Raw genomic sequence first — 27,809 nt, forward strand, 5'->3', positions numbered from 1 at the left:
GGAAGAGCTGAACTTGTTTCTGTTTGGATCGCAGGACGGGAAATATCCAGGTGGTAAGGTGGGGGCAAAGGTCACAGCTGCCATTTGTCCTCTAAAGCAGTTTGCTCTGGTTTCTTCCTGTTTTCACTGACCGAGCTGCAGAACCCGGGCAGGTTTACTGAGCGCCGCAGAGCCGACCCACCTGTTTAGCTGCGATCCATTTCCATGCAACCAGCAGGTCCAAACGCAGCCTGCGGTTTTCCTGCAGCTCCGAGTTTCTGCTCTTCTGCCCTGAAACGTTCAGCAGATGAACAGAGGTCAGAGTCTGAATCCCTCGTTTCTGTGGATTTGGTGAGTCAGAAGCGAAACGTGTCGCCGCTTTGCTCGCGTTCCTCTGCAGGCGGTCGGTGGATTTGTGGCTTTTGGAGGGTTTTTTTTTTTTCTTCTTTGGCTGAACTGGAAGTCAGGAAGTGAGGATCAGCCGACTTGTCCTCACATGCTGGAAAATGATTCACTGGACGAACTCAGTTCAGTTCAGGCAGTTTCTGCATCCAACCTAATCCACAGGCGTCAGGAGGAAAATCACCTCAGAATGTGAATCATTTAGGTTTGTTCAACACAATGAAACCCGGTTGAGTTACATTTTATTATTTGTGTTCAACTAACGTCACCTAAAAGAATCAAGTCTGTTTTATTTACACTTGAGTTCAGAGCAGAAACCTTTCGTAGGTTTTTGTGAATAAACTTCCATTTCATTTGGTCAGAAAAAAACCAAATCAAACTGCAAACAGAAATGTTTTTTCTGCATTTTCAAAATTATTCTGAGGATTTGGTTTTTTATTTTTACACAAAACGGATCATAAATCTTCTTTTTCTTACTGTAAAATGAAAAAGTATAATCAGGTTTTGCTTTGTAAGTCAAACTTAAGTCATGTGGTAAATGTAAAATTAGAATCTTTGCAGCAAAGTTATAAACTCTGCAGCTCATAATGAAACTGAAAAATATTTTATTGTTATTATTATGAAATAGAAGTTTTTCAAAGACGTTTTATCTCCAAAACCAACTTAATAAAACACCTTCAGTAAATCCTAGTTCTCAAATTTGGGTTTGATTTTTGGGAAATTAAATTGAAAGCTGCAGCTTTTCCTAACAGGAAGTCATAGTTGTTATGAAGCATTCTGATTGGCTGACATGGGCTTTAGCTTTGCACTGCATGTAGGCCTGTCACGATAAACGATAAATCAATTAATCACACGATAAATTAAAACTATCGACCTCATTTTAATTATCTATTTCTTTTCTTCCTGCCTTTTTCTCTTATCAAAATGTTGATAAAATCAGAGAAAAATGTGGGGATCTGTTGATTTTTGTGTGAATTTTGCAGTTATTTGTGAAAAGCTGGACGGGCCTATTGCTATAATTTGGAGTCCAGAGGGCCACATAAAAAGCTGAGGCGGGCCAGATTTGGCCCTCAGGCCTTCAGTTTGACACATGTAGCATATATGATAATCTCGTGAACTTTTTTCAATATCTGTTCTTTGGAAAGTTAATTTTACTGGTTCAGTCAAACATTTTATTTTGTTTTGCGTAAAGAAAGAATCAGTGGGGAGCAACATTTATAATAAATAGATGTAAACATCATGGAAAAAGTAAAAAACTAAATCTATAATCTATAACGACTGATTTCTAAATCTCCAAAGGCAAAAAGAAATTCTACAACTGCTAAAATCTGAGGCCTCCATTTTTATTTATGTTTAGTGAAGAAGGAAGTTGTGCTCAGTTTCTTCTTCAGAGATTCTCCAAGGACAGTGGCTAATCTGGACTAGTAGCCAGAACCGACCCAAACCCATATGTAGAGGGAGAGGCTATCCTCTTGGTGCGTTGGAGTGAACAAGATGGGAGGCAACAAATATGCCCCCTCCTGCCCAGCGCCTCTCACAGGGGGCAACCCCAGAGTGGAGAACATCCAACCCCTTTCAAGGAGACTGGCTCCAGAACCAGAACCGTCCACTGAAGTCAGTCTGACTATTTCTAGCCGGAACCTCTCAATCTCACCCCACAGGTGGTGAACAGATTGGCTCTCATTGGGCTGAGCCCGACCTGGATCCCTGGGTTAAAACCCAACCTGGATCCATGGGTTAAGGCCTGGTTGGGCTCCATGGGTTAAAACCCGACCCGACCTGGATCCCTGGGTTAAAACCCGACCCGACCTGGATCCCTGGGTTAAAACCCGACCCGACCTGGATCCCTGGGTTAAAACCCGACCTGGATCCATGGGTTAAAACCTGGTTGGGCTCCATGGGTTAAAACCCGACCTGGATCCATGGGTTAAAACCCGACCCGGTTGGGCTCCATGGGTTAAGGCCCGGTTGGGCTCCATGGGTTAAGGCCCGGTTGGGCTCCATGGGTTAAGGCCCGGTTGGGCTCCATGGGTTAAGGCCCGGTTGGGCTCCATGGGTTAAAACCCGACCCGGTTGGGCTCCATGGGTTAAGGCCCGGTTGGGCTCCATGGGTTAAGGCCCGGTTGGGCTCTATGGGCCCCCAGGCCTCTCCAGAGTGGGACCCCATGTTCGGGCGAATACGACCCCTGTTTCCAAAGGTCGTATTCATCATAAGGATCTTTGGGCTGCACTTGGTCTGGTTCCTCACCTTGGACCCGTCTGCATCGGGTGGCCCAACCAGAGGCATGAAGCCCCGACAGCAGAACTCCTAGGATCACTGGGACACTCAAACCCCCCACCATGATAAGGTGGCAGCCATGGAGGGGACGTGAAAATGTGCATGTATGTGTGAAACTGTATGAATATTAAGTAACATATAAATTATGTAAGAAAGGGAGGAAATGAGAGAAGAAGAATGTTGTTTTTAACATGAGAAAATGAGAACAATGTGGTGCAAAGACGTTTCTTCCTGCCTTTTTCTCTTACTGTTGATGACACTGAATGAAACTCCGCTGCTCTCCACTGACCCTCCCTTCCTTACTTCCTTAGCGTAACGCCCAGCGCGCGCTGCACCATCTGATGTCGCCGATTGTCGGCCATTATCAAAACCTGAGAGACACATCAGCCGACAGAAATCCTGGCTATAACGGTTCGATCGATCCGTGTTGTGTCCAACAATGGACACAAAATAATAAATCCAGTTCACTAATTTAGAAACCTTAATCAATTCCTTACTACAATCTACCAGCAATGCATGTAGCGAGTGTCAGTCTGACTGAATGAAAATCATTAGAACCATTTTATGTCACCTTAACGAAGAACAGCTGAAAAGTTACCAGGTTTTCTGGTAGAAATTTCGCTCCAACTCCTCCCCGAGTTATTTATATTTTCTTTGCATGAAATGTTGGTTAAACATTCATGTTTCCACATATCATCTCCGATGTCTGCTGGACTTCGGGTTGCACCGTGTCAGCTGTTCAGGATTCCTCTCTGTGTTGTTTTGAAAGTAAAGTGTATCTATCTGTGGCAGGAAGTCGCATGTATTATTACGTAATATCCATTAAATCAGTGTGAAAAGATCTTCAAACAATATTATAGTTTATCGCGATAATTTTTTGAGACGATTAAATCACTCAGTAAAATCTGTTATCATAACAGGCCGAATCGCCACAGGCCTCGTTTTTTATTGAATTCACTCCTGTGTTGTTTTTTTTTGTCTTCTTCAATCTAAAGATGTTTCGAATTTTTTTCCAAATTGGAGTCTTTGGTTTTTTCTTCTTTCCTTCTTGTTTGCTGTTCATATCTGGAGTCTCTAAATCCTGCTGGATGGTTTCCTCATCGATGTCGTCTTGTATGGATTCCAGATCATTTGAACATCCTGGTATTGGTTCTCTTGCTAATCCTCCTCCGAGGAAATATGATGACTAGAATCCATAACCGGGTCGACCCGGTTCTTTTCCTCCTCTTGTTGTGAAACTGTAGTTTCCTGATCTTCATGCTGATCTTCCTCAATGTCTGGCTGCAGTTTATCTCTGGTTGTCTCCAATTCTTGCTTCATTCTGCTTATTTCTTCCTGGAACTGCTCTGCCTGTGTCTTCAACATATTAACATCATGAATGTAAGAACACTGCAGCTCCTTGAACAAAACTCTGAGCGTCTCCAGTTCATCCTGTGCATTTCTGTCCTTGTCCTGGAGGACCTGGATTTCTCGCCCGTGTGTTTTCCTCCAGGACGGCGTTTCCTGTCGCAGGCTGTCGATGAGCTGCTGCTTCTCAGTCGCTGATTGCAATGAGGCGTCTTTCTCTTGTTGTACTTTCTGTTTACATCTTTCCATCTCCTCCTTCAATCCAGTAATATCATGTTAAATTTAAGTTTGAGCTTGTTGTAAAATGTTTTGCTCTCATCCAATTCTTTCTTAAAATCTTTGCGTTTTTCTTCAGGAATTTGGCGTCCTGGTTTGCTTTGCGTTGGAGGATGGCGTACTCCTTTCTTATTTTCTCCACCAGCGCCGTGTCCTCCTCTGATTTCTCCATCAGAGTTTCTTTCTGTGTCTCCAGCTTTTCAAATTGTTCAATCAATACAGTGTAGTTTAATCCAAGGATGACATTTTCTTTTCTTTCGTTGTAAAGAGCAGCTTCGGCTTTCTTTATTTTGTCTTGGTAAATCTCCGCCTGCTGCTTTAACTCGTTTATTAATTTTGATTGTTCGTTTGTTCCACGTTTTCTCTCCTCAAGTTCGGCTTGTAAACGTTTTTCATTTTCTTGCAGGAGGTCGATCTTTTGGGTCATGTCATGTATGATGTTGTCTTTCTCCACTCTGAGCTTCTCCAGGCTCTGTTCCTCATGTAGCTTTGCCTCATCACCAACGTCTGCTTCGTATTTACGGCGCAGCTCCTCATACGAAGCCTTCAGGTCATCCAGCTTGTCTTCCAGGACTTTATTTCGCTGCTTCTCATCATGCATTTCTGCCAGCAGTGCGTCCTGGATGTGGAACTGAGACACCTTTAAATCTTCGTATTTTTGTTGCAGCTCCTCTTTATCCAGGTCTTCCACACTGAAGTGTGCCTGACAAGCAATAGCAAACTTTCAGTGTTTCAGTGTCAGTGTATCTCTGGAGTCTCTTCAGCTCCTCAGTTGCTCTGTGGGCCTTGTTGAAAAAACCCACTTTGAGCTCCGTTTGTTTCTGCAGCTGGAATTGGTTTCTTCCAGCTCCTCCTCCAGGTGGGCCAGTCTGCGGTTCTGGTGTCTTTCTGTATTTTGAGACATTTTTATTCCAGTAAAATCACTAAAGTTGTCGATTTCGAAATGAAGTGAACAGTCGATTGGAAAGTGCTTTGCGGGCGTCTGAACTGGTCAGGGGTATTGCAAGCAATGACAAATATGCAGAATTGTGTTACATACGATTCTGCAGTTGATGACATCACAGACTGCATCGCCAGTGACATCACAGAATCTTTGCTGGTGCTGTGACATCATTCCACCTCCAAATATCTTCATTCTTGTTTACATTCAAAACAGGATTCTCTGGTTTTATCCCGAATATCAGGACATGAAACTCATTTCCATTTGGGTCCAGATCAAAAACCAGAACGTTCTTAAAGGGCCTGTTGGGCCAGAACGTCTGGATAAAACTATTCAATAGTTAAAATATCAATAAATTGGTGTTTCAGCATCAATAACTGTTACTTAAAATATAATATTGAACATCTTTTCACACTAATCAGTCCATCCAGGATTGTTTTTGTGCTTCTCTGCAATCAACATAACAGATTTTGTGTGTTAATTTAGAAATATTTTTCAGGATATTTGTTTGGGATCCCCTCCATGATTCCCCTCCTAAAGCAGGAGGGGAATCCGCGCTTTCTCATTGGCTGCAGGTCACATTCAACAGGCTGCGTTCAGCTCCCAGTCTGGGCAAATCCTGGATTTAGATCAGAGCGGCCGCAACAATCTACAGTAACACACAACGATCTACAGTAACACACAACGATCTACAGTAACACACAACGATCTACAGTAACACACAACGATCTACAGTAACACACAACGATCTACAGCAACACACAACGATCTACAGTAACACACAACGATCTACAGCAACACACAACGATCTACAGCAACACACAACGATCTACAGCAACACACAACGATCTACAGTAACACACAACGATCTACAGTAACACACAACGATCTACAGCAACACGCAACGATCTACAGTAACACGCAACGATCTACAGCAACACACAACGATCTACAGCAACACACAACGATCTACAGCAACACACAACGATCTACAGTAACACGCAACGATCTACAGCAACACGCAACGATCTACAGTAACACGCAACGATCTACAGTAACACGCAACGATCTACAGTAACACACAACGATCTACAGTAACACACACAACGATCTACAGTAACACACAACGATCTACAGTAACACACAACGATCTACAGTAACACACAACGATCTACAGTAACACACAACGATCTACAGCAACACACAACGATCTACAGTAACACAACGATCTACAGCAACACACAACGATCTACAGTAACACACAACGATCTACAGCAACACACAACGATCTACAGCAACACACAACGATCTACAGCAACACGCAACGATCTACAGTAACACGCAACGATCTACAGTAACACACAACGATCTACAGTAACACACAACGATCTACAGCAACACACAACGATCTACAGCAACACACAACGATCTACAGTAACACAACGATCTACAGTAACACAACGATCTACAGCAACACGCAACGATCTACAGTAACACACAACGATCTACAGTAACACACAACGATCTACAGTAACACACAACGATCTACAGTAACACACAACGATCTACAGCAACACACAACGATCTACAGTAACACACAACGATCTACAGTAACACAACGTTCTACAGTAACACACAACGATCTACAGCAACACACAACGATCTACAGTAACACACAACGATCTACAGTAACACAACGTTCTACAGTAACACACAACGATCTACAGCAACACACAACGATCTACAGTAACACAACGATCTACAGTAACACAACGATCTACAGCAACACACAACGATCTACAGCAACACACAACAATCTACAGTAACACAACGATCTACAGCAACACGCAACGATCTACAGTAACACACAACGATCTACAGTAACACAACGTTCTACAGTAACACAACGTTCTACAGTAACACATACAATCTACAGCAACACACAACGATCTACAGTAACACAACAATCTACAGCAACACACAACGATCTACAGTAACACACAACAATCTACAGCAACACACAACGATCTACAGCAACACACAACAATCTACAGTAACACACAACGATCTACAGCAACACGCAACGATCTACAGTAACACACAACGATCTACAGTAACACAACGTTCTACAGTAACACATAACAATCTACAGCAACACACAACGATCTACGGTAACACACAACAATCTACAGTAACACAACGATCTACAGTAACACACTCGTGACAATCTCAGAACGAAGAACGTTCTAAGATTGTTGTATCGCGATAATTGAGACAATTAATCGGCCAGTAAAATCTGTTATTGTGACAGGCCTACCTGCACCGCCCCCTGTGGGTCTGGCATGTCTAAAGCAACACTTTTGTTTGCTGTGGACGAAAACTGATCAGAAACTGATCCATTCACAATGTTTTTTAAACAATATTTGTTTTTACAAAGACCCGGCTTTTGAAACATCTGGGTCAGACGTTGTTCCTTCCTGTCCAGCATGGAGTTTCTCCACTGAGCTGTTTCTGAATATTATATTATATTATATATTATATTATATTATATTATATTATATTAATGGCAGTGCTGGAATGATGTTGAAAGGTGAAGAAGCTCTGGTGAAATATGCATTAACTGGTTTTAATTTTTAAATAAATGGTTTTCTGATGAGAAGAGCAGCTCAGAAGAGCCTGGTGGAGTTTCAGAATGTGAAGATATGAAAATTATATTAATTATAATAGAAGCAGAGAGGAGAACCGGTGAGGACTGATGTCAGGTTGATTTATTTCAATGTTTCAATATTTTTTTCATCATTTCCACACTATCAGGGTAATGGTTAAGAAAGATGAAAAGAAAAACGCTTTATAATAAATGAGTGAAAATGTTTGCTATCAGAAACGGGTCACACAGTAAATACAGTCAAGATGTATAATAATATATACATCTGGAAATTGTTTAAATTCTCCTTCTGTATGAGAAAAACAGTTTTTAATCTTTAGTTGGTTCACAGTCTGATGCTGCTGCACTTTGCATGAATCCATGCAGGAACGTCCAGCTGCAGACAGAAACATATCAGTTGATATTTTAGTTAAATGTTTGTGGCTGAAAATGCCAGTAAAAAAAACATTTAGTCTTTTTGCCTCAGTGTTTTTCATGTTGGTAAGTGACTGAATGAGGCTGGAAAGTGAGAAAGAGTGATCAGAGAGGAGCTGAAGGTCTGTTAGTGTAGATCAAACTGTTGCACTGATGTAGATATTTACTATTTCAAGAAGAAATAGTAAAGAGTGATACTGAAACAAGGGGCCAGATTAGAGTAACTCTTTACTGATGGCATAATTGTTGATGACATTTCTGCTCAAGCCGTTTACTGATCTGTCAGTGACAGACCCGTTCCCACGCCCTGCAGGTTTCCTGTCATATTCTGATTATTTTTGCTTTTTATTTTACAGATTATGATGAAAGCTCCACTCAGACTGACGCTCCTCATTTCTGAACTGTTGTTTTGAAAAGTTGACTTTAGGCTTCAAACACCGACCGCAGAGGAAATCAGAAACCAGTCATATCCTCCAGCTTGAGACGCAACAGATCCGGCTCTGCAAGAACCTGCTGCATCGTTTACATGCCTTAAAACTGGATTCTAGCGCCAACAGAGCCTGGACGGGCCCATAAGAACCGTCCTGTCCTCACAAAGGACCGGGCCCATAAGAACCGTCCTGTCCTCACAAAGGACCGGGCCCATAAGAACCGTCCTGTCCTCTCAATGGACCGGTTCCTCTCAATGGACCGGTTCCTCTCAATGGACCGGTTCCTCTCAATGGACCGGTTCCTCTCAATGGACCGGTTCCTCTCAATGGACCGGTTCCTCAGCAGAGCTTCAAGCTTTCGGCGCCGTTTCTGATGATTTTTATTCTTCGCCATGTTTTTCCTATGAAGGATGAAAACATGGAGGCATCCAGCAGAATCTGCTGCGTGGACCAAAGATCAATATAATAAAGTTCATATTGATGTTGATAAATGTTTTAAAAATCGTTTAAATGTTTGGTCATTTTTTAAATGACAAAACATTTTAGAAACTGGAGTTTTTTGTTAAAGTTGTAGTTACTTTAAAAAGAATAAAGAAGCATTAATATGCTAATTAAAAACAAATAAAAAGTTAAAGTCCTCTGAGGCAGAGGAAGCAGAAAGTTTCAGGTTCACTTCAGTCCACAAGTATTCATACCCCAGAAAGACCTGGGCTGGAAAAGTTTGGTTCCCTCTAAACTCTGTATTTGTTTTTACGTTTTATTTAAAAACTGGCATGAAGAAACAATTTAACAGACATTTGGGTTGCAGTAAACAAACCCTGATGTTTCCTCTGGTATTTTTATGATTTCATTGAGGAGCTCAGAGTCGGTATTGTTATCATCACATTAATAATAATCTGATTTTAAAGATAATCTCCTTTTAAAACTGAACGTTTTACCACAGGTGGATGAAATGTTGCCATTAGAGTCTGTATCTGAAAACTGAGCTGAGTTTAACTTCTGTTTACTTCCACCAATATTTTAATATCTGTAAATATCAGTTTTTGTCTTTAAACTTCAGAAACTGCCTGAAGGCTTCAGCCTCAGTTTCCACTGAACAAACCGAGTTTTAATGTTTTATTGCAGACTTATGTTGCTGCAGAAACATCTGCTGTAAATTCACAGTAAACTTTAAAAGTAGTTTGAAAACCTGGAAATAAAAGTTTGCAAAGTGTTGAAGCTGGAAAGAGGAATCAGGGAACGGAGGACGTTTGGGTCGGATCCCGACCGATTCGTCTGTAAAGCTGCTATTCAGAGATTATTTCTCTGAAAGTCTTGACCCGACCCCCGGCGTGACCTCTGAACCGCTGCGGCTCTTCTCTGCTTGTCCAGCTTCGTTAGCGGCCTGCTTTTAACTCGCTTCGTCACTTTTAACTCCAGCTGCCTGTGAAATCCAGCCTGACGTCTCGATCAGATCAGATAATTAAGACCTCCTGGCAGCGCCTCCTGCTGGCAGGAGGGACGTTCTCAGAGAGTTGAAACAGGTTCTCTGTGACTGTGTGGAAACGGATCAGAATCTGATGGCAGTCAGGAGGCGGAGCTCCTCCTCAGAGGTCAGGGAGGTCAACGCAGAGCCTGAGGAGTTGATTACTGCTCTGCTCTCTTATCTCCTCTAATGGAAGAAGCGTCTGCTGATTGTTCTAATCAGAGCCGTCCTCTCTGTGATTAGCTCCGTGCTCAGAGAACGGCGGCGGCACCGGCTCGTAATTTCATTACTATTCCGTTTGTCACACTTCCTCTTCCCAGCCTGGAAGAGGAAGTGTGTGAGTCCATCGTCTTCACTGTGTCCCCACACTCTCAGTTGGACTTTGACTGGGCCGTTTCACGCCATTGCTCCAATGTCTGTCTTTTATGGAAGGAGGTTGAAGAAACGACCTGCTGCTCTGGTCAGACCAGACCTTGTGGCAGGGCGATGGCAGCATCATGCTGCGGGGATTCTGGCAGACGGCTGGTGGATCCAACTCACTGATTTAGTTTTTATTTATTTGCGAAAAATGATTAAATATAAATATTGGTCCGTCTGGTTGTCATACCTGAGATGGATACAAGGCCCGGCCCGGTCCAGTCCAGTCCGGCCCGGCCCGGTTCTGTTTGGCAGAACTTCTGCCTCCCTGCCCACCTGGACCTTCTTCCTTTGGATTTAAACTCCGGAGAAAACAAACCCACGTCATTTTCTCCTTCTGTGTTTCAGTCGTTCCTCTGACCCGACTCGCTCTGGGTTTTCTGAGCTCTGTGTTCTGGAGTCGGTCCGGTCCAGGATCAGTGAGCAGAACCCGGCCTCTGCTGCTGCGTTTTAACTCGGCGCCCCGCGGTACCGTCCTCCGCTCTGCTCAGGTTCTGTCAGTCAGTCGTTTGGGTTTTATTGTTGTAATGAGAGGCGGGTTGTCCGGGTTCTGTCCCGACCCGGTTTATCACCTCCACCGTCTCTGCTTATTTATCTGCTGAACAGAATCTTCGTGTTTATTATCTCTCCGGTTTATCGCTCCCTCTTCGTTTTCTGTCTGTCGTCTAATCTTTCTTTCGCTCCTCTTGATCTTTGCTTTTCCGTTTATCGCCTCTCCTCCTTTCACCTCTCCTGTTCGCTGCATTTATCTCTCCGCTCCCTTTATTCCTTTTTTCTCCACTCTTTGTCCTTTTATCCTTCCAGTAATTCCCGTCACCTCTTCACCTCTTTCTCCTAATCTTTGCTCTCCATTCGTCTTCTTTTCTTGGCCGTTCAGCAGCTTTCATGGTTCCTGACGGCATCCAGCGCATACATCAGCCTCTCTAATTAACTCATAAATCATACTTGGGAAGTTTAAATGAGCGTTGGAGGGCTTTCTGCTCTCGCTTTGAGCCACAAGACAAGCAGATATTTGTGCTGCGTTTAATGCTGCGTCACTCTGAAGGAACTCGTGTTCCTCTTGTTCTCCAGTTATCAGCTTTTCATTGAAGACAAGCCTTTCATATAAAATAACCGTGTTTAGGAACACAAGATGAACAGTTATGATGACATGTATGAAATGTTAATTAGGCCCAAATTTGCATAAACTTTGCAGAAATGTAAGAATCTAACATTTCCAATCTGTGGAGCTAATTTCTTGACATCGATCTGCACAAGTAAGAGCAGCAAAAATAATATTACTGAAGTAAAAATGAAAAGTACAGTGCAGTGAAACTACTGCTATAAGTAAGTAAAAGTATCCAGCATTACAGAGATAATTAGCAGCTTGTTTTGTTCAGAACCAGAACAGATTAAACTATTTCTAGTTTGACCATCAAACATCCTGAAATGTTCTGACATGCGCTTAGTGTTAGCTCAGAGGCTAACGTTAGCTCAGAGGCTAACGTTAGCTCAGAGGCTGATGTTAGCTCAGAGGCTGACGTTAGGTCAGAGGCTGACGTTAGCTCAGAGGCTGACGTTAGCTCAGAGGCTGACGTTAGCTCAGAGGCTGACGTTAGCTCAGAGGCTGATGTTAGCTCAGAGGCTAACGTTAGCTCAGAGGCTAACGTTAGCTCAGAGGCTGACGTTAGCTCAGAGGCTGACGTTAGGTCAGAGGCTGACGTTAGCTCAGAGGCTGACGTTAGCTCAGAGGCTGATGTTAGCTCAGAGGCTAACGTTAGCTCAGAGGCTGACGTTAGCTCAGAGGCTAACGTTAGCTCAGAGGCTGACGTTAGCTCAGAGGCTAACGTTAGCTCAGAGGCTGACGTTAGCTCAGAGGCTAACGTTAGCTCAGAGGCTAACATTAGCTCAGAGGCTGACGTTAGCTCAGAGGCTAACGTTAGCTCAGAGGCTGACGTTAGCTCAGAGGCTGACGTTAGCTCAGAGGCTGACGTTAGCTCAGAGGCTAACGTTAGCTCAGAGGCTGACGTTAGCTCAGAGGCTGACGTTAGCTCAGAGGCTAACGTTAGCTCAGAGGCTAACGTTAGCTCAGAGGCTAACGTTAGCTCAGAGGCTAACGTTAGCTCAGAGGCTAACGTTAGCTCAGAGGCTAACGTTAGCTCAGAGGCTAACGTCTGCAGAGAACAGACTCGTGCATCGATGCAGAAGTAAAATCAGTTTATTTTTCCTTTAACCTCCAACAATCTGATTTGTGATCTGAAATAATCTGCCTGACGTTCCCTGGCTTTTTACTTAAGATCTTGTTTTTGTAACTTTTCAATAATTTTCTGCATTTCAATCAATCAAATTTTATTTGTTTAGCAACATCTTACGTAATAAAAACACAAAAATCATAGAACAAAAACTGTTTTCGTTATTTTCTTCACTACTTTAAAACTCTCATCCAACATGTTTGTATAAAATGTGTCCTAAACTCAGAAGGCTTAATCCACCATAATCTGTAATCTGTGGTTCTGTCTCAGAACCGGATCAGTACCAATCCAAGAATCCACCAGAAAACCTCAGAGGTTAAGTGAAATGTCGTTTCCTGCCGGTGCCTGTCTGCTGCCCCCGGGGATTCTGGGTAATTACAGAGGGATTAATAATCCCGCCCCCTGGTGCAGCGAGGCGGCAGGGCGAGGATTTACCTGCAGCTAGACGCTCCATCAGACGCTCAGCAGGTCATGTGACGCTCAGTGACCTGCTCTGCGCCGCCTGCTGGTCCCCAGTTTGACCCTTTACCTCCGTGCTTCCTCTAACTTGCACATGCAAATAAACAATTTAATAATTTTTTTAATTAAGAAGATTTTATTGCCTAAGATCCTGAAATCCTGCAAATGTGGAAAACATTCTGCTGGTTATTTGGTTCACTGATTATTAATTGGATAATAATCAATAATCAGTAAAAGGTTCTTAATTAGAGATTTTTACAGAATTTGAACCTTTTGAGGATAAAACTTGAAAATGTGAACAGATTTACAGAAAAAAAGAATGTTCATTTTAAATGAAAAATGTTTAATCACTGCTCTGATTAAATAATCAGTGTTTTTTCACTAAATGGTCTTTTTTGGGTCTCTAAACTCCAGTTAATGATTAATCAATCACTGAATTAGCTGACAATTATTTCTCTAACGGTTTCCTCTCTGACTCTTTTACTTTCTCTGATCCTGAATCTCAAATTTCCTTCCTAACTTTTCTTTAAACTCTGAAGTTTGTTGTAAATCTTCTTGTTTTGGCTCAAGCGTGTAAAAGAGTTATTTAATCCCAGGGATTATTTTGAACTGGGTTAAAACCGTGTCTGATGGACATTTTATCTGTCTAACTCGGTTGGTTGAAATGAGTTTTTACAGTGTTTGTTGCAGTGAAATATTGTTTCATGTTTCTAACTGTAGTTGTTTTTTCACACTTTAGTTCATTTGTGAGTATTTTTAGTTTCGTGATTATGTTGACCTGGATTGTGAAACATTTTATGGGATTAATGTTGAACAATCAGCTGACTGGAGTTCCCTCCCTGCTTTTGCTGCCACCATTTTGCAGGTTAGCTTAGCTTATTTGCTTGAGCGGCAAAAAATAACAGTTTCACGTCAGTTTGAAGGTTTAATAAAAAAGGATAAATCTGAATAATTTCAGCAGGTTTTAGTTTTATGAACTCAGTTCAGTTGTTGAAATGTTCCTCATGTTTTGGTTGTTGACTCTGGTTCTGACCCGTTGTGTCTCCTCAGATGAAAGGATGCTGCAGGGAGCTGAAGACGGACTGAACCCCACCTGAACCCCGACCCGTCCCGTCCCGACCCGACCCGACCGCCGCCGTCCCATCATGCACCTGCTGTGCCGCGGACGCCTCAAGCTGCTGGTGGCGTCTCTGACCGCCGTCGTCCTGCTCACCTGGCTCTACCTGCTGGCAGGAAACCTGGAGAGTGAGTAGGAGCGGGAAGTGGTTCTGCTGGGTCGGGTTTCTGCCGGCTCGAACCGAGACAAACTACTTAATACTTTTGTTTTTGCAAAAAACTATTTCACTGAACCTGATGGCGTTCAGTGAAGATTTAGAACATTTTGTCAGATTAATAAAAAACCTTAATTTCTTCATTTTGATCAAATTATTAGTCACATTTGTGTGTTTTTAGTTCATTCCTGCTTTATTCAGTTCAGTCAAAGGGAACGCCCCCTGCTCATTTGTTTTTACAGAACGGCCCTTCTGTAGGTTCTGCCCTACTGGAACCGGTCCAGTTTCTAATCCAGCCCAGCTCAGTTTTCTTTAATCTCGCCACAAAGTTTGATTCTTCAGCTCATTTCTCGTCCTGACGCCCAGCAGAACCAACATGGCCGCCCAGCAGGCAGCATGTTGACTAGAAGCTCCAAAATCCCACAGACAGTAAACGCAGCAGTTGCAGATCACACAGATTACCCATAATGCCACAGGGGAATCTGGGTGTTCAGAGCCAGAATTAAAGATGCACGTCTGCATTTTCTTTACGTCAATATAAAGCAGTAAAATATGATGAAAATGAAAGTGGAGCAGCAGCTTCACTCCCTGTGGGGAGCAAACTGAATGTGGCGTTCTTCCTCCCTCAGACGGGGAGTGAACATTCCCATCATGCCTCAGGATCAGGAGGGAGGGAGAGGAAAACGGCAAGTTGTGAAGAAGAGATGGAGGATGATGATGATGATGAAGGGAAACGATCAATTCAGTCCAAGTCAATAACTTCATTTTAATAATGAATAATATTCGTTATCAAGTCATTGACTTTACAGCAATCAGTCATATTGATCATGCATGAGGCGACAGTGGAGAGGAAGAGCTTCCTTTAACAGGAAGCTGGATCCATCATCCATTATTCATAAATTCATAATCATTTTTACTTAAAATTTGACAATTTTGTAAAAATGTTTTCAGCATAAAAAACTGGATCTTGTGTTCTAGAACAATGAAAGCGATCTTTGGAAGCAGGCTGTGTGTGTGTGTGTGTGTGTGTGTGTGTGTGTGTGTGTGTGTGTGTGTGTGTGTGTGTGTGTGTGGTGTGTGTGTGTGTGTGTGTGTGTGTGTGTGTGGTGTGTGTTGTGTGGACGTACTGAGCCGCTACCAGAGTTAAGTCTCACCAGGAATCAGGAGTTTTACATGTTGCCTGTCGGCCGATGCTGTTTTTACGGGATGTGACTATTACCTGGAACGCCGTGATTAACACCCGGTTCTGAACGCTGCCGTCGGTTATTATGATTATATTCCATATGCGAGAGGAAACGCGGCATCACGCAGAGCGAAACATGTGATTCACTGAGCGGCGATAAGCGGACTGGACAAACAGGAGAGGACGCAACGTTGGCAGATGCTGCACACATTTCCATTTCTGAAGCGCTGCAGTCGGCTCCCAGGAGCAATTTGCATTTCTGTCCTTTTGGCAGAAAAACAGCCTAAGTGAATATAAACTGGCTCCTAACAGACATGCAGTTCAGAATCGTCCTGATTCTGGTTATATTTGAGTTATTCTCCTTGACTAAACTCAGCTTTTAGCAGTTTAAATGTAAGAAAAATGAATCTTCTTCTGCTGAAAGGCAGAAAAATGGTTGTCAAATCAATTAAAATCTATATTTAAGGAACATTTTCCCCAGAAAGCCTTTGGTAGGTAATGTGGAAACTACCTGAAAGGGTAGAGCTTTAAAGCTGCAGTAGGTAACTTTTATTAACATATTTGCTTTTAAAAAACTGTTTTGACAGTATAGTATGAGACAATGTGTGAAAAAATCGATTTCCAAACAAAGCCAGAGGGAGGGACTTAGTGCTGTCAATCACGCTGTGGTTCTCTCGCTCTGCTGAGTCAAACCAAACCCTTAGAGCAACCTGTTCCCCTCCTGGCCTGTGGGGGCGCTAGACCAAGAACCACTGAAGGAAATGACATGAAAACGCAAAAAAGAAGACAAATCTCAACTTCTGTCTTCAAGAAGTGCAAAGAAAACTTCTTCTGCTGTTTCTATTCTGTCTTTGCTAAAACGTCCTGTTTGCCCTCTCAGCTCCACATATGTTTGTTTTGGTTGTATTTACCCAGAATGCCTGCGCTGTATTCCACTTCCTGCTTTTGGTGTCCGATCTGCAGCAGAGTTCACTTCAACCGAACCAGGACCGAGGTCTGAATCAGTCAGTCGCTTCGGTTCCTGTCAGCATTTCGCCGTTAGCTTCGCTAATCTGGTTGTTTCCTCTCAAGTTTACGAGCTCAATGTTTTTAATCTGAATGGGTTTTAAAACCTGATCAAATCATTCTGGTTTAATGTTCTCAGTCCTGCCGACTCGTCATCTTTAGACCTTCAGACTCATTTAAACTGTTTGGTTGGGAAACGATGAGGAAAGTTAGAGACGACTGGTGGAAAAACCCAAACAGCAGAAGAAGACATCAGTCCAGTTCTTTTTAACACCAGTTTGTGTGTCTTTAGGGTAACTGCAGGTGATCCAGGCTTAAAGTTTTTCCTTCTTAGCAGCACAAAGCCTTCCTCCTGAGGAGGAGGAGGATGAAGTGCGATGAGCCAATTTTGAAGTGTGAGACTCTGGAGAAGCTTTAGCTCACAGATTCACAGTCTGTTGTGTCGCAGATGAGAAAACAAACAACAATGGCGGCTCTGATGGAGACGTGATGATTGGAGCCCAAAGTTCAGCCTCACGGATTCTGGTCTGATGTTGGCTGCAAAATACAAGCAGACAAGAAGAAGCACTTTATGCTTCCCCTCCAGTCTGCTAAATCAGTTGTTTTCAGTAGAGTTTGATAGAAATCCATTTTTTAAACATTTGATCAGATCTTAGCGTCGCAGCTAAAGCGGTTGCTGTGTCGTTCCTCCTAAGATGGCCGCTCCCTCCTCTTGGTGCCCTGCTTGCCCGACACCCGCCGCACAAGTTCTGGAGCGAGCCGTGGAGTCCCGGTCCGAGAGGTGGAGGAGAAGAACCGGCAGATCAAGCTGCAGCTCAGCCAGTCGCAGGGCGCCGCCCAGCTCTCTGAGGGAACTACGGCAACCAGCAGTGGGGCGCGTCGGCGGACACGGTGCGGAGGACGGCGACAACACGGCGGAGGAGAAGAGCAACCACACAGACTGCTCCCGATCGCCGCTGGTCCAGAAGTGTGAGGTCAGGAAGCGTTCTTCACGGTCGCCATGACGAATCTTTCCGATAAATCGTCCCAGGAATTATTGCGACAAGCGATAATATCGTAGTTTTGACTCCATTTTAACTCGTGTGGTTCTGTCTCTGCAGCTGATCCATGTCGCGTGTGTTTGTGCCGGTCACAACGCCAGCAGGGACGTGGTCACGTGGTCAAGTCCGTCCTCTTTCACAGGTGAGTCCATAGAACCGAACCGGGCCGGAACCAGGCCAGAACCTCCTCCTGTGTGGCTGGATGGATCCGTGACTAAAGGATGGATGTTGGTTGTGTTCCTTTCTCATTCCAGGAGGAATCCTCTCCACTTCCATTTCATCACCGACTCGGTGGCCAGTCGGATCCTCGGCTCCTCTTCCGGTCCTGGATGGTTCCGTCTGTTCAGATCAGCTTCTACGACGCCGAGGAGCTCAAGGTGAGCGCCGCATCGAACCGTGTTTTCTGTTTTACGTCTGGAGCCGGACTCAGGCTCGTACAGGACACACCGTGTATCGGGCTGGTTGCAATCAGTTTCAGACTTTTGTGCATGAGATTACAATCTGCTGCTTCTTGTTTTGTGGGTTAGAATCTGGAACGCTTGGAGAAATGTAAAATAACATAAATGTTTTTAATTTGTCACAAAGAGAAGTTACACTGTAAAAACACAAAAGTATTTTGGTCTAGTTTCTGGTGCAAATGTCTCAGCACATTTGCAATAAGATAAACTAAGAGACTTTCAGCAAGAAACTGGAGCTTAATAATCACTAAATGTTGGCAAATTGTCATTTTAACATGTGTAAATATCTTGATATCAGTTAAATAATCTGCCAGAGGAGCTGCTATGTTTTCTTTAAGCCTTAAAATAAACTCCTGTGTCTTGCTGATGAGTTACTTCTAAGTTAGTTTAGTCTTAATTCAAACTTTGCAATAAATCAATTAAATCACTTGATAAATTAAGATTTTTTTCTCCCTTTCTGCCAAACTGGATGATGAAGCCGTCAGTCTGGAGCTTTGGCCTTTTTATGAAAACAGTTTGGTTATGCAAACTTCATATGATTTGTTTATTTTTATTGTTTCTGTATTTTGGACATTTAAATGTCTTCCAGTTCTAGTTTGAAATACATGAGAGTTAAAGTTTATTGAATGGCCGTCATCTTCTCCTGCTGTCCATCACAATAAGCTGTGGTTCAGTTCGTCTCCATGTCACAGATCAGAGTGAGTTGTAACATGCTGTGTTTTTAGTGTAGCTGTAAAAACTTAAAGCCGTCAGAACGAGGTGACCAGGAAACACTCGGTTTGATGCTGATGATGCGGTCTGAGTGGAATAAAGAGGATCAGGCATGAATCGGTGTTTGTGTTTCACGTTCCTCCGCGCCGCCGCCGCCGCCGCGCCCAACAGTCGGCTCTTTGTGCCGTCGCCCTGCCGACCTGCAGCCGCTCCTCACTCTCCATTAAGTGGAGGGAAATGGCGGCGACTGTAAGCCGATTATGTTTGCAGATGATGCACTTACGCAGATCCAATTACTCTGAATTGAGAGAATTAATAAAGGACACTGTTTGCAGATGGGATGTTTAGTGTTTGCCAGAAAACTGCTGAAAGCGTCTTTGTGCGAAGCGACCAATCAGAGCAGAGATGATCTCCTTCTGCATGTCGTTTCAGTCGAAGTCTCCTGGATCCCCAACAAGCATTACTCAGGTATTTACGGCTTGATGAAGCTGACGCTGACCAAAGCTTTGCCGGCCGACCTGGCCAAGGTCATCGTCCTGGATACGGACATCACCTTCGCCACCGACATCGCCGAGCTGTGGGGCATCTTCAAGAAGTTCACCGGTGAGAGCGGAATAAAACCTGCTCACTTCCTGTTCAGAACGTTTACAATCTGCGTAAAAAGACAGGTGATATGGAGCTCAATTAGTGTCAAAAACTTTACTTATAAATGCATCAACATTCAGATACAAAACACAAAGTCTTAAAGTCTTTTGGTCTAATTTCTAGTTCATATGTTGATACTCTTGAAATGAGACAAAGTAACTTTTCAGCAGGATATAATCTGATAATATCCAGATTATCCACAGATAATCTGTCAGTGGAAGTTTTTCATCAGTCTTAAGGAATCATTTGCTTAAAACAAATCTAAGCAAATAAAAAGCAAATCTTACTGAAAAGTCACTTTTAAGTTATTTCAAGCGTACGTAAAATATTTACAAACTACAGCAAAATTACTTTGTAAGATTTTTGTTTTTCCAGTGTCAGCAGTTTCTCAAATGTACAATTATAATTATAATGCTGCGTTCAAGGCAGAGGAAAAGCTGGGATATCTGAGCATCACCATATTTCAGCCGATCTGATGTTCAGTTTTTACGTCAGTCTGGTTTACCTTTCAGAAGATCCTCCTGACCTTTGACCTTTAACATGCTAGCTGATCTGGGCTGAAAACGGCTGCTGCTCTGTAACAGAAAATAAAATGTTTGATGAAAACATCCAGGATGTAAACAGTTTCAGAGCCGATCACTTTCTGCTCTCCCTGATTGATCAGCAGCAGCTCATTTTTCCTTGTTGTTCAGCTGATTACTGGGGATTTGACTAGGCCAGCCTCCATCTCAACATGATTAAGGCGAGAAGTTGACTTGATAAAAATCAACTTCCTGTAAATTGAAACAGAAGAGCTGAAGTTTTTCTTCTGTTTCCAGATAAGCAGGTGATCGGTCTGGTGGAGAACCAGAGCGACTGGTACCTGGGCAACCTGTGGAAGAACCACAAGCCCTGGCCGGCGCTGGGGCGGGGCTTCAACACGGGTAGGCAGCGGTTTGGCTTCCTGTATGTTGGGTGACGGTTTCAGCTCCTGGTTTCATTTCCTCATCCTCTGCTGCCGCTGCAGGCGTCATCCTGCTCTACCTGGAGCGGCTCCGCAGAATCAGCTGGGAACAGATGTGGCGCCTGACGGCGGAGCGGGAGCTGATGAGCATGCTCAGTACGTCGTGGCGGACCAGGTGAGGCGACCTCCGGATCAGAATATTCAGCTGGAACCAGTCTGATGTTTTTATCAGAGCATTATTTTCTCTGTAAAGCAGCAATGACCCAGAACGGCTCTGCTCTGGCAGCAGGAGCGAGTAGCTGACACTGTGTGTGTGTGTGTGTGTGTGTGTGTGTGTGTGTGTGTGTGTGTGTGTGTGTGTGTGTGTGTGTGTGTGTGTGTGTGTGTGTGTGTGTATTAATGTGTGTGTATTAATGTGTGTGTGTGTGTGTGTATTAATGTGTGTGTGTGTGTGTGTGTGTATTAATGTGTGTGTGTGTGTATTAATGTGTGTGTGTGTGTGTGTGTATTAATGTGTGTGTGTGTATTAATGTGTGTGTGTGTGTATTAATGTGTGTGTGTAGGACATATTCAACGCCTTCATCAAGCAGAACCCGGTCCTGGTGCACCAGCTGCCCTGCTTCTGGAACGTCCAGCTGTCGGATCACACTCGCTCTGAGCAATGCTACACCGAGGTGTCCGACCTCAAGGTACAGAACCGGACCGACTCAAACCGAACTGGACCGAACCGACCCAGACCGGACCGACTCAGACCGGGCCGAACCGGTCCTCTGGTTGGACTCAGTGACGCTGTGCAGGAAGAACACACAGTCGGCTGTAATTAACATAAAACATTTAGGATAAAAAACTGTTTGTCATAAAATACATTTGACCAAAACTTCCTATTTTGAACTAAAACTTTGTAGTTTTAATAAAATGCAGTTATTGCATTTTATTCAATTAAATGTTTATCTTCTTATTTAAAAATTAACTCTATTTTCGTTTTTGCATTTTTTTTTAAATTTCTAATATTGGTTAAATTAAAAATCAATCAAACTGCCAATTTTTTTATCAGATTAATCGTCAGAAAACTAAATAGAATAACCAGTTAGTAAAATAATTGTTAGCTGCAGCTTGAGCTGATATTTAGTGTTTCTTTATTCCAGTGTGAGAACCGACCTGTTGCTGTTGTCGCCGTGTTGCAGGTGATCCACTGGAACTCTCCCAAGAAACTGAGAGTGAAGAACAAACATGTGGAGTTTTTCAGGAACCTCTACCTGACCTTCCTGGAGTACGACGGCAACCTGCTGCGGAGGGAGCTGTTCGGCTGCCCGAGCCAGGCCAGCGCGGAGAGCGTCCGGGTACGCACACACACACACACACACACATATTAATACACACACACACACACACACACACACACACACACACACACACACATATTAATACACACACACACACATTAATACACACACACACACATTAATACACACACACACACATTAATACACACACACACATTAATACACACACACACACATTAATACACACACACACATATTAATACACACACACACACACACATATTAATACACACACCACACACACATATTAATACACACACACACACATTAATACACACACACACATATTAATACACACACACACATTAATACACACACATTAATACACACACACATATTAATACACACACACACACATTAATACACACACACACACATATTAATACACACACACACATTAATACACACACATTAATACACACACACATATTAATACACACATTAATACACACACACACACATTAATACACACACACACACATTAATACACACACACATTAATACACACATTAATACACACACACACACACATTAATACACACACACACATTAATACACACACATATTAATACACACACACACATTAATACACACACACATATTAATACACACATTAATACACACACACACATTAATACACACACACACACACATTAATACACACACACACACATTAATACACACACACACACATTAATACACACACACACATTAATACACACACACACACATATTAATACACACATTAACACACACACACACACATATTAATACACACATTAATACACACATTAATACACACACACACATAAATACAGAAGCTCATCACGTGTCAATAATCCATCCTAACATAAAAACTAATCACCTTTCATTTGTTTGAGCATAAAAACAGCAAAGAGTCTGTTAGAAGCTGTAGTTCCTCTCCTCAGCTGCAGGCGGCGCTGGAGGAGCTGGACGAAGACGATCAGTGCTACGACTTCCGGCGTGAACGGCTGACGGTGCACCGGGTCCACCTGTACTTCCTGCAGTACGACTACACGCCGGCGGAGGACGACACGGACGTCACGCTGGTGGCTCAGCTGTCCATGGACAGGTGGGGGACGGAAAACTCAGATAAAATCATCGCTTTTTGTTTTTGGCATTTTGTCTGCTAAATTAACCACAGAGGAAAGAACAAGACGGGGCCAGAGCAGAACCCAGAGGAACTCCTTATGTCTCCATGATGAGTCAAACTGAATGGCAGCCATGTTGCGAACATGAATAATAATGTCTCTTATCTGCAGATTATGGAGGGCTAAAAGGGACAAAATTAAATAAACAAATACTTTCAAAATAAAATATTTATTAACATGAAATAAATATGTCTCATTAAATATTAAAAATAATTTATTTAATGAACAGCTGATTTATTAAATATAACTCCACCTACTTTCGCCCCCAATTGATTTATTTTTGTTTTTGCTGCAGTATGTATTTTATTTGTATTATTATTATTATTTTCTTGGTATTTTACTGCACATGTAATTTTTTTACTCAAACTTCATTTTATTTCTTGCTGTCATTGTACTTGTTGTGAAGCTCAGACCTTGTAAATGTTTCATATAAATAACTTTTTACTTGAATAACAAAGTTCACAAATTAACCATCTATGAACTCAGATATTTATTATGACTCATTAGTGATGTCTTTATCCATTGAGTTTAGTCCCTTCCAGCCCTCCGTAGTGTTTGCTTCCTGCTGCTCTAAGCTCTTCCTCTTGTGTCCGCCAGGCTGCAGATGCTGGAGGCCATCTGTAAGCACTGGGAGGGCCCCATCAGCCTGGCGCTCTACATGTCCGACGCCGAGGCGCAGCAGTTCCTGCGCTACGCTCAGGCCTCCGAGGTCCTCAAGAACCGCAAGAACGTCGGCTACCACATCGTCTATAAGGAAGGCCAGTTCTACCCGGTCAACCTGGTGAGGAACGTGGCCCTGAAGAACGCCAACACGCCCTACGTCTTCCTGACGGACGTGGACTTCCTGCCGATGTACGGTCTCTACGACTACCTCAGGTGAGACCAGCCGACCTGCAGGTTTGGTACCAAACATTTTGTTGCTCCTGGTGTCCAGAGAGCAGCCAGTGGTGGGCGACGCTAAATAAAAGGATATGCATGCTAATGTAAAACATTAGCTTTGCTAATGCTAATGAGCTACATAATATTTAACTGAAAGCTATGCTAAAGTGCTAAACCAACATCATACATATTGGAAGCTAATGCTAACACTCTGAGCTAACTTGGCGTTTAGTGGATGCTAACCTGCTAACAAACATGATATTTAGTGGAAACTTATGCTAATTTGTTACCCGACACTAAAGCTAAACCAACATGGTATTTAGCAGAAGCTAATGCTAAAGTGCTTAACTAGTTGCTAACCAATTGCTACTGCTACATATTTAATGCAATAAAATGCCAGTCAGATTTTTTTCCTCTCACAGTTGACCTTTGACCTCTCCATTCTTTGTCATTAAGAAATCTGCCGAGTGTTAAATTCTCCAGCTGTTTCTCAGCCAAAACGTGTCGTGGAACTGAAACCCGAAGCTCTGAAATGTTTTGGGTCTTTCAGGAAGTCGATCGTCCAGCTGGACGTGGCTCACACCAAGAAGGCTCTGGTGGTGCCGGCCTTCGAAACGCTGCGCTACCGTCTCTCCTTCCCCAAATCCAAAGCCGAGCTCCTCTCCATGCTGGACATGGGGACTCTCTACACCTTCAGGTACCAGAACCAGAACCTTCCAGAGGAGCAGAGCGCCAGCTAACAGCGCCCAGCTAACAGCGCCCAGCTAACAGCGCCCCCTGTCTGCAGGTACCACGTGTGGCCGAAGGGTCACGCTCCCACCAACTATGCTAAGTGGCGAACGGCGACCACGCCCTACAAGGTGGAGTGGGAGTCGGACTTCGAGCCGTACGTGGTGGTGAGGCGGGACTGCCCCGAGTACGACCAGCGCTTCGTGGGCTTCGGCTGGAACAAGGTGTCCCACATCATGGAGCTGGACGCTCAGGTGCGCCACCGCCTGGAACCAAACGGGACTGACCTCAGTAAACAATGGAGTCCAGAGGAAAACGGATCATTATGGACGAGCGCTCACTTTTACTTTTAGCAGGTTTTTCATGTGACAAACATTTTGATGTTCAGTTTAAAGTATTTTTCAAATGGATGTGGGAGAAGTTTTTATTTCTTCTCAAACAAAAGTTTTGCTAAACCAACAGAAGCTAATGCTAAAGCGCTAAACGACCACAATAATTAGCCAAAGCTAATGCTAATGCTAAATCACTAAAGCACATGGTGAGATTAGATGAAATGTTGACTTCCGGCTACTGATTCTTGTTTCCTCTGTTTACATCATAATTACATGCATTGTGTAGTGAAAGCTAAGCCGAGTGGAACTGGGACAGAAATGTTGGAACGATAAATCAGGTTTCCCAGAATCCTGCAGGTAAACATCCTGAGCTTTGACTCCTGTTTTTCTGCTGCAGGAGTTCGACCTCATGGTCCTTCCCAACGCCTTCATGATCCACATGCCGCACGCTCCCAGCTTCGACATCTCCAAGTTTCGCTCCAGCTCCAGCTACCGCAACTGTCTGAACACGCTGAAGGACGAGTTCCACCAGGATCTGTCCAGGAAGTACGGCGCCGCCGCCCTCAAGTACCTGACGGCCCAGAGGAACATGTGAGCTCCAGACGCAGCGCTGAGGCCCGGGACGCGGCGGCCCGGAGCGCCGGCGGCCGGAGCGCCGGGCGGCGCCTCTGCTGGAACCGTGAAGCTCTACGGCCCCTCGGAGAGCGGCGGCGGCGAAGGCCGGAAAACAGGAACCATAACGGTTTTCACTTTGTTCTGACAATCAGGGCTTTTCCCACTGGGAACCAGTCCGGACCCGGTGCTCCGGGTCGGGGGAAGCCAGTCGAACTGGAGAACGATTCAAGCCTTATCAACTTCACGACATTTACAAAGATATTTAATAACTTGTTTTGTTTTTTAAGGCATAAATCTGAACCAATGATAGCAAAACATTTGCATTTACAGAATTTTGATTACGGCTTTATATTCCTGGACGGGTTTAAGGGAAAAGAACCCGACGGTTTCCGGATCAGAACACGTTTTCGATGGTGCTTTAATTGTGTGCGCGATCCGGCGCCGCGGCGACGCCACTCGGAGTCACGCCTGCTTCGTCCTGCATGTAAAGCGCTGCACCAGGTTCTCATCTCATCGCTCGGGTTTCACAGCAGCAAAGAAGTTCTGACCGGACCGACCGGGACCAACAGGAAGCTGGACTTTACGTCTGAGTCACTGGATGTCTGCGCCGCCTGCTGACCGCTTTCACTCGTCATCCAGCTGGAATGAACTCATTCTTCCTGCTGCTGCCGCAAAACTCTTCAGATTTAAGGAAATTCTGTGTTTTTTAGACCCAAACACTGAAAAACCAAAACCTGACAGAGTAACTGGGCGGGTTTCTGGTCCAAATGTCCCGGGACGCGTCAGCAGAGGCTGCTTTCAATAAAAAAGTTTCATGAACAAGTTTTTGTTGCAGTGGCAAATAAATTAGTTTAAAATGGAACAAGATGGCCGCCGTGGGCGTGATGACATCACTGAACGATGGAAACCCAAGGACGGCATTGTGGGAAAAAAAATGATAAAAAATCAAATCCATTTAAAGCCCAGTCCTGAATTCAGTTAAGGTCAGAGGTCATGATTCAACAAGGACAGAGAGACTGGTCAAAGATGGCCGCCGCGGGAGGGATCAGAACCGGCGCTGACCCGGCTCAGATCCCCTGATGTTCTCCACGGTGGTGGCAGTATAATGCTCTGGGATAATAGTCACCAACGTTTTAGCTCCTCTGATTGGCTAAAAAGATTTTAAAAAAAAAACATTTTATGAAAGTTAATGAAATGTTTCTGAAAACATTCATTTTGTCTTTGATCCGAAACTTTAAACCAAAAAGAAAATAAATGGAAACGTTGAGGTCCCACCTGATCGCCTGGCGACAAAGTAGAAACCATTCCAATCCATAATCTATAATCAATCACAATCGAAGGAGCAAAAATGAAGGAGCAGCAGGAAAAACATCTTAATTCCAGCTGGATTTCCTGTTTTCATTTCAGTTTTTATCAAAGTTTCAGATTCTCTCCTCTGGACTTTGGTTTATTTTATTGTTTTTCTTTATTTAATTTCTATTTTTTAATCTTTGTCCCGTTTTGAACTCTGTGTTTTCACGCCGCCGCCATGTTGAGGGAAGTGACGGCGCTGCGTCGCCCGGCGGAGGAAACGTCCCGGTACCAAACGTCGGCCGCCATGGAGGCGTGGCGGCTCCGCCCACGCCGCCTCCGCCCTCTTGTTGTTGATTGTGGTAAATGCTAGTGCCTTTTGCTGTATTGTGAAACTGGATATTGATTGTACAGTCGTACGGACGGCGCGGCCTGGGACCGACAGGCTCTATTTATTATTGTTGACTGAAATCAATCATATTTTTCTATGTAAGTGCTTTAAATAAATTTGCCCTTTTCTAAATACTCCGCCTGCTGCGCGTTTTGTCCTCAGGAAAAACTCATGTTACTCCTGGATTGGCCTGTGAAATCATCCCTGCTCCTCGCTGTGCGGCCTGGATGTCGGGATCCAGCGGTTCTGTTTATTGGAGCCCCGGCGGCCCGGAGGCCCGAATCCCCGGGCGGGCCGGGCGGCTCGTCCATGTGTGTAATTGGTCCAGGAAGAAAGTTTTAATAGAAACGACATTGTTTTGGAGGAATGGGTCCCCTGGCTCCTCCTGCTGTTTAAATGCAAATCACTGAGAAATAATTGGAGGAAGAGTTTCTGAGCTTCAGTCACACAGGAAACAGAAACAGGAAGAAATTCTGCAGATGAATCAGTCAAATCAGT

At 43.7% G+C, this 27,809-nt stretch overlaps 1 pseudogene; it reads left to right on the top strand.

The window, feature by feature from the left end:
• On the top strand, nucleotides 1-27,433 carry LOC129356645 (xylosyl- and glucuronyltransferase LARGE2s-like; annotated as a pseudogene).
• The last annotated feature ends 376 nt before the right edge of the window (nucleotides 27,434-27,809 follow it).

The sequence above is a fragment of the Poeciliopsis prolifica genome, unplaced genomic scaffold (assembly GCF_027474105.1).
Source record: "Poeciliopsis prolifica strain line A6 unplaced genomic scaffold, Auburn_PproV2 SCAFFOLD183, whole genome shotgun sequence".
Lineage (NCBI taxonomy): Eukaryota > Metazoa > Chordata > Actinopteri > Cyprinodontiformes > Poeciliidae > Poeciliopsis > Poeciliopsis prolifica.